General features: G+C 34.3%; 1 pseudogene; it reads left to right on the top strand.

The window, feature by feature from the left end:
• Positions 1-843: 843 nt before the first annotated feature.
• Positions 844-9453, top strand: LOC113083915 (NAD-dependent protein deacetylase sirtuin-6-like; annotated as a pseudogene).
• Positions 9454-9779: the final 326 nt, after the last annotated feature.

Below are 9779 nucleotides of genomic sequence, written 5' to 3' on the forward strand. Positions count from 1 at the left end.
TTTTTGTTATTTGTCAGGCTTATTATTGTTAAATAAAACTATCTTAAGAGAAAACTTTAAATTACTTAAACATTAATTAATAAGAATTCACAGTAACTGAAAAAAGGAAAGGAAGGAAATTTATTTTTTTTTATTCTAGTTGATGTTTAAAAATAACTAAAACTTTCATATTTTAAAACTTTATTAAATTAACAGAAATGACGTAAACAGAAATGACTAATTAATATTAATAAAACAGTATATGAAAAATACTTAACAGTGATTTCGAAATAAACTAGGCTTAATGGAAATGACAAAAACTAATAGAAATTACAAAAACACAAATCACACATAAAAAAAAAAAAAATCTTAAAGAACACTTAAAAACTAATCCAATAATAATAATAAAAACTTTAAGGTTATATGAATAATAAAATAACACGGATTTGTATATAAACTGATCGAAATGTCATAACTAAAAGAAATGAGTGCACAAAAATGTAAATGAAAATATAAAAAGAACTAGTTCAGTTCTTTTATATTTTTCACTAAAAATAAAGTACTAAAATGATAACTTGGTAAGAATGAATAAAATAAGAAAAGACCGAACAAACTTATTACTAAAACTTTAAAAAGAAAATATATAAAAATTTATAAAAATAAAAACTAATTAAAAATATGAATAAATTCTTATAATATATATTTTATACTAAATATTGATTTGAATAGATAGAAACAACCCTCAGTCATTTGTGATCATTTTCTCATCAATTGCTTCTTTTTCTCTCATCTTCTGCTCTGATTGGGTTTGTTTACTTCTCTCTGTATCTGCTTAGGGATCGATTGTCAGAGCTGCACGGGAACATGTTTGTTGAAGAATGTGAGAAGTGTGGCAAAGTATGTAATTGTCTCTGAACGTGTTCGTGAAGTCGTGGTGCACACGTCAAGAGCAAGAATAACCACAGTCACCTGATGCAGTTTAACCAGTACACGACTTTCAGGACTGTTTTAAACTTGTTCCTGTGTTACTGGTTGCCAAGGGTTCATTACAGATTAAGCTCAGTCAAAGCATTTGTGGTTCATTACCACAACATTATTTCCATTTGTCCCTGCTTAAAAAAAAAAGATCAATTAATTAATAATATTAATTAGAAGACAAATCTGACTTCCAGTGGACATAAATGGGGCTAGTCTGAAAGATAAAAATGCTTTGTTTCCTCATCAAAGCAGATTTGGAGAAATGTACTGTTCTGTTCCATCAGCTCAGCATGGATCCTCTGCAGTGAATGGGTGCCGTCAGAGGTCCAATCACCTGAAAAAGACTTGATAATCCACAAGTTATCCACACCACTTGTGTTTGTGATGTTTTTATCAGCTGTTTATAGACTCTCTTTCTGACGGCACCCATTCACTCCAGTGGATCAATTGCTGATTTCTCCAAATCTGTTCCATGAAGAAACATACTCATCTAGATCTTGGATTGTGTTGGCTGAAATATCTTTCAAAGTTTTTATCAACTGTAAACATTTTGACTTGGTGCTGTTTGAACACTTTCAAAACATTGCTGTTTATTTGTCAAATTCTGATTTAAAATCGAATCACAAAATATAATCCCACCAGTTTTGAGCAGAAACAGGTAAATGAAGAAAACTAAATCTGTTTACAGAAAAGTCTTTGAATTTACAGTCTCCAAAAACATTGATTCAGGTTTATTTTTCTAGTGCACACTACATGTTTTACATTGAACGTGTGCATTATTGATTGTATATGAGCATCATAGCATTGTGTCTAACAGATAAAGTTATTTATCAGTATTGATCACTCGCACAAATCTCTATTGAAGGAGGCAAGGGGTAGTGTGCAGGTACTTCCAATGTCACCGCGATAAGCACTTGTGCCCTGGGCTGTTTCAGGCAATATGTTCGGGACACTGTGATTGGAGTGATGGGTCTGAAGCCAACCGGACGCTACTGCGATGTCACGCGCTCAAGAGGACTCCGATCTTGCAGGTGATTGTGCCATTTTAGAGCAATGGATCATAACACGTCCATCATGATTTTAGATAATTGTGGGAGCCAGAAATTCATGCCATGCGCACACAATGTATTAGGGAATTTATCATTTATTTATATTATTTATAATAGCCCTGGTATTTACAAAAGACTGCAAGTCACTAGTCCAAACAGGTAATTGATATTGACACTGATGCGCTGGTTTCTAAAGTTCACATGCTGCCTTAAAAACACAATGTTCATGAACTGATGAAAACCGTACAACAAGATGAAACTCACAAAGACCTCTGTCTGATGTATCTGTACTTAAAACATTATTATTAATAGTAGGAAGCACGCACCCTGCGCTTATGCCCCTTCAGATTTCTGTGCCTGTCCTGAGCTGTTCTGTGTGTGTGTGTTTCTGCAGAGGGAAACTGATCAGCACGGTATTGGACTGGAGGATTCACTGCCTGACAGAGACCTGAATAGAGCTGATGAAGCATGTCGGTAAGGAAGAGAAGTGTGCTCAGCAATACAGCGAGACAGCCATTATATAGCAAATCAAGATATAGGTGCTTGTTAAAAACAAGACAAGTAGCAGTTACAGGTTTAAAATAAGATTCGTGATTGACAGGTGAATTAAGGAAATGCAAATCAAGGGCTATTACTAACTTTACTGTTTTTTATGTATAACTTTTGACTAGTTGATTGCCGGGGGGGGGGAATGTTTTTTTGTTTGTTTGTTTTGTTTGTTTGTTTTGTTTGTTTTTGATTACTTGAAATAAAATGCACATCAACTAGACTAAAATACAATAACATGTATAGAAATATTTGTAAAAAAAAAAAAAAAGAAAGGTTCAAAACTTAAAATATAAAAAAAGTACATTGATATCAAAATGGATAATTCTTTTTTTTACTGTGTTTATTATAAATTATTTATCCATCCATCATTATTCATTTTAGCAAACAAAATTTAGTTCCTGACACATCTAAAAACAAATTGTCATTCAAGAAAAATCATAGTTTTACTCTGATAACGTCACAGAAGGAAAGAAACGATGATTGCGATTTCAGTTCCATGCCGATCAAGTCCCTGGGGAAGTACAGAGCAGTAAATCATGAGTTAAGAAATTGCAAAACTACCATGAATTATTGACATAATTTATACAAATGATAGATTATGGACTTTATATCAGTACATCAGATTAATCTCACTTCCTGTACAACGCTGTTGACCATCAAGCTTGTTGATGTGTTGCATGCAGATGGTTTAGTTAAACAAAATCAAAACTTTTAATGACTTCAAACTGCTTCAGTTTCAGGGCTAATAAATAGATAGGAGTGCTCAGTCTTGATCATTGTATCAACAGCACCAGATCCATCTTAATCATATTACAGCGAACCTACTGCAGTCTCACAAGACTCACACGCATACAAAACATCTCACAACACCTGCTGCACATCTGACCTGCCTCTGTCCTCTGGGCTTCCACATGCTCTCGAAACCCACTGGAGCTTGAAAGAAGAGAAATGTGACCTTGGAAGTAGAAAGCGCTCTTTATTGTAATGCACAACAGTGACAATTTGAGTCCCTCCAGTGATTTTATTGAATATAATATGTTTGATCTTTTGTTTTAGTCTGTCAGGAGTTCAGTTTAGGACACAGTACTACAAAGCTGCTTGTTTCTCTTTCATTACTATAACTGTTTCCTAGTTTACATTGAACATTGGAATGTGTGTTATTAAAGGAGTAGTTCACTCAGAAAGTGAAATGTACTCCCCTCTGGCCATCCAATATGGCAAGGAGTTTGTTTCTTCATCGGAACAGATTTGGAGAAATCTAGCATTCCATCACTTGTTCACCAATGGATCCACTACAGTGAATGGGTGCCGTCAGAATGAATGGGTGCCGTCAGAGTCCAAACAGCTGATAAAAACATAATCAAGTCCACAATAATGCTTCAGCAAGAAATATGTATTTATTTAGAACCGCTTTGACTTGTAAACAGTGTTTGATCTGTGCATATTGCTCTCCTGATTCAGAAAATCAGAGAAAGCAATATTTTGAATAGAAGCAAGAGTTTGAATTTAAAGTGCAGTAAGTAATTTCTCAGAAACACTGTTCATATTTGAAATCACCAAAACAAACACACCTCTATTTTAAAGGTCACACCCCTATTGTGAAAGCTCCGCCCCCAAATTCACAAACATGCTGTGCAACACAGGCACCTCCCCCACCACGAATTGCTGATTGGATACAAGTGTATTTTGGTGCTCAGTTCGATCCACTTGCAACAGTGTTTCAGAATAAAAATCGCTTCCTGCTCATTTAATGATGGAGCAGTTTTGTTTCTTACAAACATGCTGCTTTTCACTTCACAAGACATTAGTTGATCGACTGGATAACTTGTAGATTATTGTGATGTTATAACCGGCTGTTTGGTCTCTGATGCTGACGGCACCCATTTACTGCAAAGGGTCCATTGGTGAGCAAGTGACATAATACTACTTTTTTTTTCATTGGCTAATAAATTAATTGAAAGGTGACCACAGCTTTACAGATATATCTTTTGAAATCGTTTTAGGTAAAAGTTGGTCTATAGGTTTCACAGTGGAGGCACAGCACACGGAGATTGATAGCGTGACACCGATGAGTTTCCCACGACCACATGACATTCGAAAACCAATGAAGCACCTACAAGCTCCAGTTCAGACTTAAAGAAGATTTCTGTTTCTCACTTTTGCTGTTTCACTCTTTCAATTTTCTCTCACAGTCTGAGGTCACTGGTGGTTTCTTTTTGTAGATGTCTCTTGCCTGCTGCAATCATTCACTTCTTCTGAATTTTGGATGCTGTGGTCAATCCCTTTTAGTCATGCATTTAGGAAGCTGTTCTTAGGTCTTAGCAGTTCATGAGGAATTAATGGAGCTTTTAGAGTAACAATTTTCATTATGTTGTGTACAGGATAATTATCTCCTCACGTATAATCAATTAAACATAAGTATTGTTCTTTTGAAGAGTATACTTTAAAGTTAATGATGTTCAGCTATAAAGCGACTTCAGACAGGCTTAGAAACGGTGATGGCAAAATGCAGAGCTTTGAGGCTATTACAGTTCATTTCAGGTCTGTGAATGTCTTACAGTCTTTTCTCCACCGCTGTTGCTATTCTGTGTTGTTTTCTGCAATGTCAGGATAGCAAACAGTTCAACACTTGTGAATGAAAAATTAAATAATAATAATAAAATCAACTAGCCATCCAACAATTGATTAGTCAACCATTGTGACCCATTCTGCTTATTTCAGACGTGTCTATATATATTTAATTCCAGTGACCAGGCCATTAATTAAATGTATTAATTTATTATTAGTAGTAATATTATACAAAACAAAAGTGCATCCTTTTATTAATTAAAGAGTATCGCAATGTGTGTATTTTATTTGTGTAATTGTGTTCAGAATTTTTTTATTTAAAGATCAATCGCGATTAAATGCGTCCAAAATAAGTTTTGTTTACATGATGTGTGTCCTGTGTATATTTATGTATATATAAATACACACATATGCGTGTATATATTTAAGAAAATATGTTTTTTTCAAGAAAATAAGTTTATACATTTAAAATATTTAAATATAACATCAATTAATATTTATATATAATATCCATTTATATAAATATATACATGAAAATGTTTTCAAAATATATAATGAATGTCTGTGCATTTATATATACATAATAAATATACACAAAACACACAGGATCTATGTAAATTTATAAACAATATTTTGGATGTGATTAATTGTGATTCACCATTTAAAAGCACTAATTTAAGATAATATGTTTTGTGTGTGTGTATATATTTATGTAAAATGCCATAAAAGGTGTAGTGTTGTTTTTTTAACTATTAGAAATGTTTATCTGACATATAAATATTAGTTTAATATTGATTTAATTGCTAAAACTGAGCAAAAATAGAGCTGGATAGAGGCTGTATAAAAACTAAAAAACCACATTAAACATTTACAAAAAATTTTGCTATAACGACAATACAAAATAAAAGCTAATTTAATATATTAACAAATTATATGTTAGTAGATAATGGTAAAATAACACTGGAAGGCTGTAAAAAAAAATATTACATGAGATACATTGTTCTGAATTGTTACAGATATTAAATTTAATTAATTATTTTGTGTGGAATTTCTTGTGAGGTGTAACTGAGACATGTTCTTGACAGGTTTTTGCATAATAATGATACTGATTTGCATCAACAAAGGAACCATGTGATGATGATTGCAATCACAATGAACCTGATCAGTACAACAGGATATTTGTGATGAATGGTTTATTAGCTGTATAATGTTAAGGTTATGGAGTCATGAATAAAGCCTTTTATTGGTCCTAATGAAGCAGGAACAGAGCGTTAAAAAGAGCTTGAATGCAGAAGCTGACATTAATGTGTGCATTATGACTGTATGTGAACAAACTGAGACCAAGACTCGTGTGAGCGGCACCTATTCACTGATTCTGAGAAAAGAACAACAGATCCAGAAGCTGATGCTCCACGTCTCTTTTCACAGGCGAGCTGACTTGGCCTTGACGCTGGGAACATCTCTTCAGATTAAACCTAGCGGAGATCTGCCTCTTCTTACCAAACGCTCAGGAGGGAAGCTGGTTATAGTCAACCTTCAGCCAACCAAACATGTACGTCTCACCAACACGCACGCCTTTCATGAAACGCTTCCTTCAAATTCATTTCAAATCTTTTTTTTTTTCAGCATTAAAAATTGCTCAGATGTGACATTGAAGCAGCACAACCGTTTTCAACATTCCATTAACATTACAACACAACATGATAAACTTCATCGGTATATTAGAATGATTTCTGAAGGATCATGTGACACTTAAGACTGGCGTAATAATACTGGAAATTCAGCTTTGATCACAGAAATAAATTACATTTTAAAATCTTTTGCAATATAAAACAATTATTTTAAATTGTATTAACATTTAACTTTTTTTTTTACTGTATTAGTAAATAATAAATGTAGCTTCGGTTAACATAAGAGCCTTCCAGAGCATCACAAATGACATGCAGATAAAAACATATTTATAACCAGAAATTAGGAATTTGCACCATAACATTCTATCAACATTTCCTCAACCATTTACAGTTGTTCCAAACCCGCATTAATTTCTTTCTTCAGTTTAACACAAGATGATGTTTTGAATAATGTAAGCAACTAAAATGTTTCTGGCCACATTGTTCTAATTTGTTCCCTATTGATTTAATTAAAGCAAAGGAACAAATTAGTACAACGTGGCCATCATTTACTAAAATGAGGGAACAAATTAGCACAACATGGTAACAATTTACTAAAACCAAGGAACAAATTAAGTTACAAACAAAGGAATTAACCAAGCAGTTGCTGGTCCCCATTGACTTCTACAGTATGGAAATACAATGGAAGTCGATGGGGACTACTAGTGTCTTTCTCTTAGTCCTGACCCACATGCAAACACAATTAGCAGTTTGAAATCTATGAACACAAGCTCAGATTAGTGTTACTCAAAAGCACAGCAGCGCTAAACCCCGTCTGACCATTCGTGCTTAGTATTAAAACAATTTTGATTAAGAAGCTTTGCAGCTTCATCAAAGAGTCGGCTGGATTTTCTCTTAAACTCGTCTGTCGTTTCCTTTCTGATCTCATCGTGTGGCTGGAATGTGTTTTAATGGATTCATCCTATTAATTTGTAGACGTTTTGATATATGCCCATGTTTGATTCATTTTCTTCTGAAGGTTATTTTTGCCGCTTTTACCTCATTGCTTCTACTTCCTGTCAACTTCTCAGTTCTCAAATTGGATTAATTTTTTTTATAAATCTAGTTTCAAATTCAAAGCCCGACATGCATGCAATGTGATTTCTTCCACGTGTCAGATTTTTGGAGGGAGAGTTTATGGTATTATAAGCAGCTTAATTTGTAGAGAAATAGAATTTGACATTTCTTGTGTTGTTTCGTTATGTCTGTCGGTAATCTGACTCTGCTGTGATTGATTAAAGTGTGCATTTATTCAAAGTAAATTAGTATTTCACTCAGACGGGAAAAAAAGAAAAAAGATGTAATTTTCAAGAAAAAGTTTGGGGTTAGTAAGATTTTTAATGTTTTTGAAAGAAGTCTTTTCTGCTCACAAAGGCTGCATTGCTTTGATTAAAAATATAGTGAAAACAATTTCAATTACAATTTAAAATAGCTGTTTTCAATGTGAATATGGTGTAAAATGTTATTGAACGCTGATTTGTCAGCACCATTACTCCAGTTGATTTAAAAACAGTTGTGCTGCTTCATATTTTTGTGGAAAGTGTGATGTATTTCATTTTCCAGGATTCGTTGCTGATTAGACAGTTGAAAAGCACAGTATTTATTTGAAATGGAAATCTTTGTAAAATTAAAAATGTCTTTTACTGTTACTTTTGATCCATTCATTCTTAAAAAAAAAAAAAAAAATGTAAACATTCACTTTTTTTCCCCTGTGATTTTTTTTTTTTTTTTCTCCTGTAAAACGCAGAAAGTAATTAAAAAAAGCATGATAAACAATAGTCAAGTAGCAGTGGTACATCTGAAGTCACACGATAGCTGTGTGATGGATTTCAGCGAATGACAGCTTGAAAACTCTTGTATTAGTTCAGATCTCTCGTGTTGTTTTTGTAGGACAAACACGCCCACCTGCGTATCCACGGCTATGTAGACGAGGTCGTGGGTCAGCTGATGAAGCTGCTGGGATTGGAGGTTCCAGAGTGGGCGGGGCCAACGGTGTGTGAAAGCTCAGGCGGAGACCTGGACATCCTCCCATTCGGAGCCTGGAAAAAGGAAGTGAAGGAGCTGAAAATAGAGGAGAATAAACACGCCATTCCAAAAAAAAGAAAGAAGAAAGAGCAGGCTGGTGAAATAAACTGCAAGACCGATGTTAAAGTAGAAGAAGAGACCAAAGAAGAGGGAAAGGAGGCAGCGTTTAGTGACTCTCAACCAATCAAAACGCAGAAGTCGTCCTGTGAGGCGCATCCTTTAAACGGCTCCTCCCACAATCCTACAAGTTCTCCTGCTGTGAATGAAACGGGCGCAGAACCACACGAAAAACACTGAGCAGCCCTCTTCCTAGAGCCCTATCACAGTCAGACAGAAACTGAATCACAAATCTCAGGAAGTGTGCTCACCACCACGTACCCTGTGTTTACATCATCACGAGGAAACCTGGACTCAGGCCTGTTAGATGAAGTGAGGTGATGAAGCCATGTCATGTGTACCATTACAGCTAGTTAGTGGATAAATTAGGTCGATGTTTCTCTGTTTGTCAGCTAGTGTGTGGAGTTTTTCTGGATGGAGGTTTTGGAGAATCATGGTTTTGTACTGTAAAATAGATATATGATCTGCACTGCACAAAACATGTCCATCTTAATTCGCCCTAAAATCAAAACATTATATTCTTTTTTATAATAGGCTGTATAACAAATACTACTATTTTTTTTATTTTGGGGGGTGGGGGGTTGCTTTATTGTCATGCCACATTGAAGAAAAAGCATTTATGCAGAATTTTATTTTATTTTTTTCAATGTTTTGTTTTATTTGGGGGTGAAATAGGATCCAGGCAAGCTTTGTGAGGTTCAACTTTTAAGGAAAGAATGTGGAATTAGCTTGAGCTATTCATATTAACTGTGTAACATGTAATGCTTGGTAATGTCCACTTCTTTAGCCACTGTTTTTTTTTTCTGTTTTTCTACTTTTTTTTTGTAAAGAACAACCATTGTAT

Source organism: Carassius auratus, unplaced genomic scaffold (assembly GCF_003368295.1).
Source record: "Carassius auratus strain Wakin unplaced genomic scaffold, ASM336829v1 scaf_tig00039423, whole genome shotgun sequence".
Taxonomy (NCBI): Eukaryota; Metazoa; Chordata; class Actinopteri; order Cypriniformes; family Cyprinidae; genus Carassius; species Carassius auratus.